Source organism: Mustela nivalis (assembly GCF_964662115.1).
Source record: "Mustela nivalis genome assembly, chromosome: 2".
Classification (NCBI taxonomy): domain Eukaryota; kingdom Metazoa; phylum Chordata; class Mammalia; order Carnivora; family Mustelidae; genus Mustela; species Mustela nivalis.
This window is the reverse complement of record NC_139021.1, coordinates 159579270-159590035: the sequence shown is the minus strand read 5'-3', so window position 1 is coordinate 159590035 and position 10766 is coordinate 159579270. Positions and strand designations below refer to the sequence as shown.

Below are 10766 nucleotides of genomic sequence, written 5' to 3'. Positions count from 1 at the left end.
GGATTGAGCACAGTGCCTGGTACACAGGAGATGCTCAGCGCGGGCTGACTCTGTGCCAATCTGCCCAGCACTTTGTTCACCCATGTGTTTCGTTAGTTGCTCATTTACTCGTTTATTTTGTCAACTATTCCCGGCATCCATCCACTCAACCATTCAGCAGCTTTAAGCTGTGTGGTTCTCAGCTCTGCAGTGAGGAATTCTGCAGAAGGCAACTGACCTCCCAGGGGAGCTCCAGTCTGGAGGGGGCGCTAAGATCTAAACCAAGAGGGCAAAAGAACCACTTCTGGATTAAGTGGCATTTCAGCTCAGCTTTGCAGGACAGGCCTCACCCCAGCCATCAGCATGACATCCCTGTCCACAGTCAGCAGTCCCCAGGGGAGCCCTTTGACTTCCTGTGGTCTGAGTTAAAGGAGTGAAGGAGCAACTAGGCTGTGACTCCCCAGAGGGCAGGCCTCATCCCCCACTCATCCCGGGCCCCCCAACCCCAGCAGAGCCTGGAGCCAGCTTTAAGGAGCGTTCTGTCAGTTAAGTGCCCTTTGATTGATGAGTTGGGGAGGCTGAACTCTGCCACACTCCCCTCTCGCTTTGGAGGGATGACACACCTGTCATGCAGCCTGCACACACATGTCCCAGCTCACCGGGACACATGTCAGGAGGGCCGGGAGTAATGGCAGGGAATTCTTAGGTGGTCACTGCCCAGAACTGGAGGCTCAGAGGAGCCAGATTTGTGTCACATAGCCATGCCCAAGCTGCTTCTTCCGTATTGGTTCATTCATTCACTCGTTCATTCATTTATTCAACAAGTGGTAAAGAGAGCATCTCCTGGGCCATGGGTTGAGGACGACTAGAATGAACATGACTAAGTCCTGGCTCTCAAGAGGTTTGTAGGTCAGGACAGCTGTAGGGCAAACATACTAGAAATGACAGTATCAAGAAAATTATTCCAAGAGCCGGGAAAGCTGTAGAAGGGACTGGAAGTTTCCCAGGGAAGAGAAATCACTGCTGCTGGTGGTGAATAACAATGATAATAAAAATAAGAAGAACAGAATCTAGCAGGCACCTTGCTAAGCATTTTACAGGAAGCATTCAGAAGACGACTTTACTTGGATCGGGTCTTACAGAAGATTAAGGCATTGATGGGCAGAGATGAGCCGGGTGTTGGGCAGTGCTGCCATTTCAAAAGGATAGCATCGCAGACAGAAGAAGAGTATGAACCAGGGCACAGAGGTGGGGAGTTGCTTGGTGGGGAGTGTGCAGGGCAAGCACCCAGAGGCCAATCTGGCTGGTAAGTATGGGCATGAAGGAGAGGACTGCAAAGTCTTGGCGAGAGGGGTAGGAAGGGGCCAGATCACAATGGGCCATGAATATCAGAGTCAGGAGTTGGTACTTTATTTAGTAGGCAGTAGGGGAGCCATTGAGGGTTTTTGAGCAGGGGGCGACATGATTAGAGCTGTGCATTAGGAAAATGAATCTGGCAGCGGTGTGTAGAACAACCAGAGACGTGGGACTTAAGAGAGCTGTGCAGGGAGGCAGATGCCACACCTGGTGACTGGCATGGCGTGGGTCTTGTTGGGTGAACTGGAGAGGCCTGGGGGAGCTGTGATAAGGGCCTTCCCAGGGGACAGCGGTGATGGTGAGGCAAAGATGGGTGCCAAAGAAATCAGGAAACGTCTGTGAACGGGTACACTAACTGAGGGTAAAGATGAGGATGGGGAAGGGCTGGAGGCTCCAAGGTCTCTGCGAGGTTGAATGGGTGGGTGACATGGCAGTCATCGAAGCAGGGACTCACAGGTTGTTGCCGGCTTCAGGAGAGACACGAGAGTCTGCTTGTCCAAGTGTCAGGCTTGCGCTGCTGGGGTTGTGGGCTTGGATCTCAAGAGAAGCTTGGAATTAGAGATCAGTGCTTCCATTGCCTGCAGGGAGGTGACGGCTGAAAGTTCCGAGTGGTAGAGGACTCCCGAGAGCCTGGAGAGAACAGGGGAGAGCTGGAGTTGGAGCTTTGTGCTGTGGCTACATTTAGGGGAGAGCGTAGGGGACAAAAGAGACAGAGAAGGAGGGTTAGAGACACTGTGGGTGGGGGGTGGGCGGTGCAGTGGGCAAGGCAGCCAAGAGATGTGAGAATTTCCCTCACCGGCCCACTGCTCAAACCAAGGCCCCAGACTTGAGGTTTCCCCGGAGGCCCTCTTACTCCTCTTCCGGATGGAGCAGACAGAAGTGGGAATCAATGCAGGGGAAAGCAGGAGCCGATAAGAACAATTGCTCTCTGCCTTGGGATTCCTGAGACCCTCAGCTCTCAGCACACTCAGGGGCTATTAGGTTCAGGCTGATGATTTGGCTACAAACCACCCTGCCAGGCTCCTCTTTCTGAGGTAGGTGGCACCCTTGTCTTGTCATCCCCTGGACAGGTTTGACCATCCTCTTCCTCGGCACTGGAGATCACCCTGGTCCGCAGCTGGCTCCCTCTGTCTTGGGCCCTGCTCCAGCCCCTGGGCTGGTGACGCCCAGGTCCCCCAGCATCCCCAGAACTGTGGGGTTTAGGAAGTAGGGGGGATAGGACCCAGAACCTCGTTTCCCATTGAGGAGGAGCAAGGCGTGGGAGGTGGTGCGGGCCCCCACCCTCCCGGAGGGGACCCGCAGTCCTAAATGCCCCCGCGCCTTCTCCATATTGTGGGAAAAGCTGCTGCATCCATCACTGTCAGGCGCCGAGTTTGAATAAATTTGAATGCACTGAGCCGTGGGCTGCAGTTTCTATAATATCACTTTCCAGTTTGAATATTTCACTTACTTTTTTTTTTGAATTTCTTTTTATCCAACAGTTTCTCCTCCTTTTCATCTCCCCCCACTGCAGCCACTGGATGTAGAAAGGACAGTGTCTTGAGAGTGTCTGAGATGGGAAGAAACCAGGCCTTTGGCACCTTTGGCATCTCTGTCCTCCTTCCCGCCACCCCCACCCAGCACATGTGCTCCCTGGGCTGGGAGCTCCATCTCCCCACCGTCTGTGTAGATGGGGATTCAGCACTTGGAGAATAAGCCACCCTGAAACTCCAACCCTTGCATATGGGCAGACCACGTATGCCAGGGTCCTGCTTCTTTCCTACGGGGGACTGAGGCCCTCACCTACAGACACTCATCACACACACACACACACACACACACACCCCTTCTGATATAGTAACTTGTACCTAAATGTTAATGGCAGATTGCAATTTCCCACTAGGAAGCTAGCTCCTAAGTCCCTCCAGCCACTGTCCTGCCCTCCCCCATAAATGCGGACTCCCAATTACAGATGCCCTCTCCATCTTCCTGTACCTCTTCACTCTCCATCCATCAGTATGGTATCAATACCGCCAGCCTTCTGGACACGGGTTGCTGGGAGGGAGCACTCCAGAGAACCACCCCTGGCTCCTGGCCAGAAGCCCCATGATTTTCTAGACTATGGTTAGTGCCATCCCCACTTCTCACCCAGAGCTCAGGGATCAGGAGCGACTGGGGTGCACACAGGGAAAGCGAGCGTCCTGGAACAAAATGACTCAGAACTGCATTGGAGAATGGATCCAAATAGGGATGGGGAGGTGAGCAGGTTGAGAAGGGTTCTGGGGACCCTCTGAGTCTGTATTTTTCTTTAGTGGCATCTGGTCACACTGTCCTTTGGACCATATATAAGGTACCCCTGCTACATAGATAATCTCGAGAGGGCAGTGACCATTCAGGAGGCTCGGTGATACTGACATCGATGAGGACATTCTGCTTTATGGGGCACACTAATTGGCTCGAGGGCCACTGAGTGCCCCAATCATCTAAAAAGGACCCACACTGACCATATGTGGATCCCTGCACCTCCAAGGAGTCATCCAGACCATCTCCCAAGGAGACATTATTCACAGAGCACATGCCACTCGTCCCTGCCAGAAAGGGTAGACTTCCTTTGGCTCCTTCTCCTCCCTCAACAATGCCCACATCTGCCACACAGTAGGTATGTATGGGGGTAGGGTGTGAGGGGAAGCAGGAAGCATAAAGTCTCAGTGAATCTGTGACTTTTAGAGGTGATGCCGCAGAACCCCACTCTGTGTCTGGTCTTATGTGCTCATAGTTAGTGAGACAAAGCAGGAGACAGGAAGAAATGGTTGGATTTGGGGGACTCAGTATGTGATTGGGGAAGTGAAATTGTCGTTAAGAGTAATATTTATTTCTACTTCACACCATGCAATGGTCAAAAGGGCTTTGAGCAGATTTAGGACACGCACATACACACACACACACGCAGGGATCAAAACAGTTTCCAAAAATAAAGGATAATCAGAAACCATTTAAAGGCAGGAGAAAGATAAATGGATGAAGACTCTGGCCAGGGGAGTGTCTGCAGTTAGCGTGGCCAGCATAGGATGAGGGCCCAGGCTGTAATTGTCCACCTGTCAAGAGGCTCACCTGTATGGGTTCAGGTAGTCAGGGAAGGCTTTCTGGAGGAAGCGGAACCAGTCCGGGGACTTGACAGATGGCAGAACAAACCGGACGGTATTCCAGCGGTGGGACTGGAGTGAGGAAAGTCAAAGAAAAGAAGCTGAACGCGTAGCAAATGTTGGGTCAGGTAGGGGTTGGCAATGAAAGTGGTGAGTTTGAGGAACAGTGAGCAGGTGGCAGAGAGACAATATGTCCGGGGACAGTAAAGAGATGAGAGTCCCTTTGGGCCATTGATAGAGAGGGGATGGGGTGGTCACTGTGCTGGGAACACTTAGCAGGTACCCCAGACTAGCCTGGCCTCACCCCAATATCTCCTAATTCTAATACAAGCCCCTCAGCACCCTCTTCCTGCAGCCCCTCTTCCCCTTCTGCCCCCCATGAGCTCAAACTCAGCACCCAGCAAAGACAGCCCTCACCAGGGGAGGGTTAGCCACACCAAACAGGCCTCCCCCTAAGAAGGAGACACATACCCCTACAAGGGCAGAAGCGTCCCCCCTCCCCCAGTGTGCCCTGGCTGGCCCTGTGGCGGGAGGGGTGCGGTGTGAAGGGAGAGGCTCTCCTGCTGCACCATGACAGATGATTGACTCGAAACAATATCTAAGGCGATCAGGATAAAGTGCTGGCCATTTCAAGGCTCAGCAGAATTCAGATTCTAATTAGACTTCTCACCACATTCCAAATAAAAATGGTTCCCCTGGTATCCTCTTTGCCTATCAGGTGTCTCTCCCTGATCGCTGGAACAAAACGCATAAAGAAAGTGATTAAAGCCATAACAAAGGCATAAAATTGGAATTATCGCTGCCACCACATCTGGGAGCATGGAGTGTCACCACACCGCCCCCTCCTCCCCAAACCTGCACACACAGAGAAATGCTGTCCCACCCCAGCTCCTGGCTGGGCACCCTGCACTGACTGCCAGCAGATGGGTGAAGAGGTAGGGGGATGAGGGTTCAGGGGGAGGGATAGGACTGATGGGGGGGCGGGAGGTCCGAGGAACCGGGGATTGGAGATCAGAAGGCAAGTAAAGTGGGCAAATGAAGAGCTACCAGGCCTGGGGAGAAAGGGGTGTGTGGTCTAAGGAGTGAGGGATGGGCAGACAATGGCCACTGTCTCTAGTGTCTAAATACTTGTCAGTAGGGTAGGTCCTCTGGGCTCTTGCCTTGATGACCTCCCCACCTCCAGGACATACATGCTCGTTGGCACACACATGTAATCAGGGCTTACAAGCTGCTGTAAATTGTTTCATGCCCTCCATGTAGTGTCCATCTCTCTTGGGAGACACCGCAAGTCCCCCCACTGCCCCACTGCCCAGGCCACCAGACCCAGGGCTGGTTTTCAGTTCCCTTTCCCTGCCTGCTTCCAACAGGGGGCACTCGCCTAGAGAGAGACCAGTAGGCCCCCATCCATCCCTAACATGTGTGTGCATGGCCAGCACCCAATCCAGAGACCCCAGTCCCCTGGACTGCACATTTGCACACATGCACACACACGCGTGTGTCCCATGCCTATAACAATCCCCTCCCACAGTGCCCCCTATGCTGGGAATACAGCTGAGGCGCCCCATCTCGGCGGGGCCCTGGCCTCTCTGGCTCTTTTGCCTCCCCTGCTGCCGCCCCCGTGTGCCCCTCACAGCTAGCCTGGTACCTGGTAGTACCGGGCAGCCTTGTTCCCTGCGTGGGGTGGGTAGGCAGGCGGGAGGTCCAGAGGAGGGTGAGGGAGTGGGAGCGGGGCTCTGAGCGGGGACGATATAAAATTAAAAGGTAAAAAGCAGGAACGCAAATGGAGGGTGCTTTCAGCTTTCACATTATTAATGACTCTTCAAAAAATCGGCGAGTTTTCCAATCTTCTCTGAGAAGCGCTTGAAGGAGCTCACAGATGAAACTGACCTTCAAAATGTTCTTTGGTCTTTAGTTAAGAAATTCGCTCGCCATTATGGCATCATTAGGGAAACAAGGATAAAATTACTCCATGGTTAATGACCTATAGTATCTCCCCACCAAAATTTGTTTCAGATCTAATAAAACTGTGCTTAACACACTCGGATGAGTTATGAGGACTGTTCTGCAGGGTATTAAAATGTGGAAAATAGATTTTCCGAAGCTGGGGGGACTGGACTTTTTGAATCAGATAGCAGAATGGAATTTTCTGGGCAATAAATTCTTCCATGTCTCAATTTCATCTCGCGCTCTCTCTCTCCTGCCTGCCTCTGCCCCTCTCTCTCCCTCACTCTCTCTCTCTCTCTCTCCCCCACTCTCTCTCTGTCTCCCTCTCTCTGTCTTTCATCTTTCCCTAAAATACTGAAGCAACACAGAAACGCTTCAAATTTGAAGCCTACGTAAACTTTGAAAAAAGCAGAGTGACAGAGGCCGTCTGTGTGGGGCAGCCGGAGCCCGCATGTGTGTGTTTGTGGCTATGTTTGTGGCTCCTGCCTGCCCCACAAGAGTGGAAGCAACTCTCCATCACTGCACCCAGGGCCCCTGTACACACCCAAGGTGGGGGTGACACCCTCCGTTTCTCTCTTGCCAGCCAAGCTGCCAGATCTCACCCCCTGCACCAAAATCACAGGGCACACCCATGCTACTAACCCTTCCTAGCATGGCCCGACCTGGGGCCACCGTACACACCAATGCCAGGAGTCTGCCTATGAGAACACACCTGCCCTGTCCACTCCAGACCTCTTGGTGATGGGAAAGGGGTTGCACGGGCCTCATGAAGGGTCAAAACTGCCCTTTTTTTGCACATGTGCGTGCAAATCAGCACATGCTAGCCCTCTTCATGGGACACACCCAGATGCCCCAGCCAGGCAGGCTGGCGGCTGAGACCCGAACCCCGGCCCAAGCACTGGCCGAAGGTTTTCGGGGGCTGGATACTGCCGCGGAGAGAGGTGGCTGGCGAGGTAATGGCATTTTGCTCTCTTTAAACTTTAATCTTTCCTATTAATTCCCTGCAACTGGAGAATGTTTGAGAGTTAATGTTCCGTGAACGTGTTTCGCACTCGGCAGTCTCTTCGAGCTAATTACCTTCAGGTGCTAAATGGAGGGAAATTGCAATCCATTTGGATGTGAAAAAATTTCGCCTTCCCGTCCCCTGTGAGACATCCTTTTTCCTGAGTGCTGCAGAAAGAATGCTCTCTGGGTGGGAGTTTTTTTCCTAATGTTTTTTTTCTTCGGCCCTCTCCCCCGCCCCCTTTCTCCAAGAGTCTGGGTTGTGCGGGACGGCGGAGGTTGGAGCCTGGAGGAGGCCTGGGCCTGGGCACAAGGTCTAAGTCTGGGAAGGAGGCCAGGCGGGGAGAGACTTACAAGCAGGGGAGATGCCCAGGTTGGGAAACCGTCCCCTGCACCTTGGAGGCCTTGGAGTGGGGAAGTGTATTTACACGCTTAATAACACGCTTATTACCAGTGTTTCTCAGCTGCTAGGTTTTGAATACAGATATAATAGAATTTTACAAGCCACATAAAAGCTGTCCTTCTCCTGGACCCTGAACTGGGGTGTCTGGTAGGGCGGAGGACAGGGAATGGCGAATGGAGACAAGAAGGGAGCTCGAGGAGGGAGAGAATGTAAATGGGTCAGAGAACGGGACAGAGAAAAAAGGGAAACAGAGTGGGAAGGAGATGGGCCTCCAGATGCGGCTGCGCAAGGGCCAGTGAGGAGAGATGGGCGGGACCTCCATCTGCGTCCCAGAGAACTGGCACCCACGATAAAGGCATGAAGGCCGCGAAGGTCGGGCCAGGAAACCGAGCTCTTGACCCCGCCCACGTTAGTGACACACCCATCCCGCCAGCCCCACCCTGATCTCTGATCTCAGACCTCCAGTGCATCCAGGCCTCACAAAAAGGACACATCTAATTACACGTGCTCCCTCTACCCTGATCCCAACCCACCAGCCTTTGCAAACCCCATTCCTTAGCCCAGGTTGGACCAGGCAGCGGCCCAGATGTAATCTTTTGCTTCCACCTGACAGGGAACAGTTTGATTTGAAACACAAAGGACAGAGTCCCTACCCCCAAGTGAGTGGCACTCCACTTGAAAGAGGATGTGGACCCCCATGAAGGGCCTGGGTTTTACCCTCCACCTGGAATTCTCTCTCAGACCTCACCTGTGTTTTACTTGTGAGGGAAAAGCTGTTCTTTCTAACACTGAAGAGCCTTCTTGGCGACAATATATTGGGAAAATACTGGAATGGCTTGGGTTTACTTATTTGAAAGAATTTATTCTGAGAGAGTTTCAAATATATATATTTTTAAATCCATATACCTATTAGCTGGTTTCAACAACTAAATACATAGAGCCGATCCTATTTCTTCCATCCGCCAGGACTGTTGGGACACAGACATCAAATCAGCTCACCCGCAAATATTTTAATATGCATTTCTAAAAGCTAAGGACTCTTTTAACATTACCCCAGTAGCATCGTCTCACTTAAATAAAAAATGAGCTATAATTCCTTCCTCTCACCAGAGTAAGGAATAATTGAATAAGGAATAATTCCTTATTCAAATTTCCCTGAATTGGTTTCTAATCCAGCCCCACACACTGGATGTGGTCAATGTGGCTTTTAGACTTCTTTTATTCCATAGGTTACACTTTCTTCCCCTTTCTTGCAATTTATTGAAGAAATTGTGGGCCATTTGTCCTACAGAATTGCCCTCCTCATTCCAGGATTTTGCTGAGGGCACCACTGTGGTATCATTTAACATGTTTCTCTGTCCTTTGAAATTGGTAGATTCCAGAATCACTTGGTTTCAGATTTGATTTTTTGGCAAGAATATTTCAGGGGTGGCATGAAATTCCTATTGCATCACATCAGGACCACATAATTTCTCATCGCTTCTCTTTTTATAATATTAAGATTAATCAGCAGGTTTGGTTGCTGTTGGCCGGATCTATCCATTACAAAGTTCTCCTTCAGCTTTTTTCCCTCCATCAGCTTTTCACTTAATGGTTTTAACAGCCATTTACTATCATTGACTAGATCCATTATTTCGTTAGGTGCCTCTGTGTTTGTTTTGAAACTGTTTCTTTTCTTCCAGCGTTTTATTTTGAGGTACTTTAAACTGTCCAGCCAAGTTCACTGTTGCAATGAATGCTCATATACTCTGACCCAGAAGAGCAATTGGTAACTGTTTCCACACTGGGTTAAACCATCTCTCCCTTCTCTTTCTGAAACCCTTGTGTGTTAGCGGCTGACCTGAATGGCACTTCAACCCAAAAGACTTCCGCAGTTATCTTTAAGACCAGGGATATCCGTCTGTACTGAACAGTGTGACGATCACTTTCAGGTACTTTTAAATTTTGCCTCATTTATGAGTTCATATGCAAAACCCTTCAATTGTCTCAGTCATGCTCTTTGTAACTGCCCCTCCCTCACCCCAGGCTTCCTGTCATCTCATCCACTAAAGGTTATATATCAAACCCTCCACTTTGGCCTCAAATCCTAGATCCCCTTGGGTCCCTCCCACTTACAGAATGAGTTGGAGAGAAATCCCAAGGGCGAATCAGTGGTATTTGGTATTTTTGTATCTTGTGGAGGACTTAGCTCTTTTCCAGCCTGGTGTTGGTACCCCTGCCTGGTTTTGGGGAATTCTGGTTAACAGTTTCTTCTCACCCCCGAAACTTACAAAATCCAAATACTAAAAGTTTATAATAAACAAGTACCTAAATCATGCAACAATTATAAGCTGTACCTAAGAAAAACATCTTTTCCTAGCAGTGTCCTGTGTTGTTCTACCGTCCCCAGCCCAGGCAGGTGCAAGACAAAGCAATGCAGCCAGACCAGGGAGCTGCCCCTCCACTCCTCACGACTGAGGAGCCTCTCTTGGGTGGACCCGCCTGGACAGGATCAGGCAGGACTGCCCCAGCCAGCTGATAAGTAAATCTCCTTGTTGGATTTTTCCTTTTATCAATAAGTAATATCCCACTTTATCCTTCAACCTCTCTGTGTTGAATGTGAGAGCTTTTGCTCTTACACTCTTGTTTGATATCAATGTTGCTAGCCCACATTCCTTCTGGTTAATATTTGCCTAGCACATCTTGTTTTATATCTTCATTTTCAATCTTTTTCTGTGACCTTATATTTTAGGCAAGTCTTTTGTGAACATCCTATGCCTGGATTTTTTAAAAACCCAAATTGAAAGTCTCTTTTAATGGGAAAATTTGATATGTCTACCTTTATTATGATTAATGCATTTGGACTTCTACCATCTCTGTGTTTTCTGTTTTGATTTTTTCTTTTTTTTGCGTTCCCTCTTCTATACCTTCTATAATATTGATGAGTTTTCTTTATTCTGTTTTTTTTTTTAAATTTTCTT

The 10766-nt window shown here is 50.2% G+C and overlaps 1 long non-coding RNA gene across 1 annotated transcript; it reads right to left on the bottom strand.

Annotated features, from left to right (window-relative positions):
* Nucleotides 1-1365: 1365 nt before the first annotated feature.
* On the bottom strand, nucleotides 1366-4529 carry LOC309860334. The gene is made up of 2 exons (XR_014309320.1): nucleotides 4426-4529; nucleotides 1366-1965 (listed from the first exon to the last, which is right to left on the bottom strand). It is a non-coding gene; the product is annotated as an uncharacterized lncRNA (long non-coding RNA).
* Between the last annotated feature and the right edge of the window lie 6237 nt (nucleotides 4530-10766).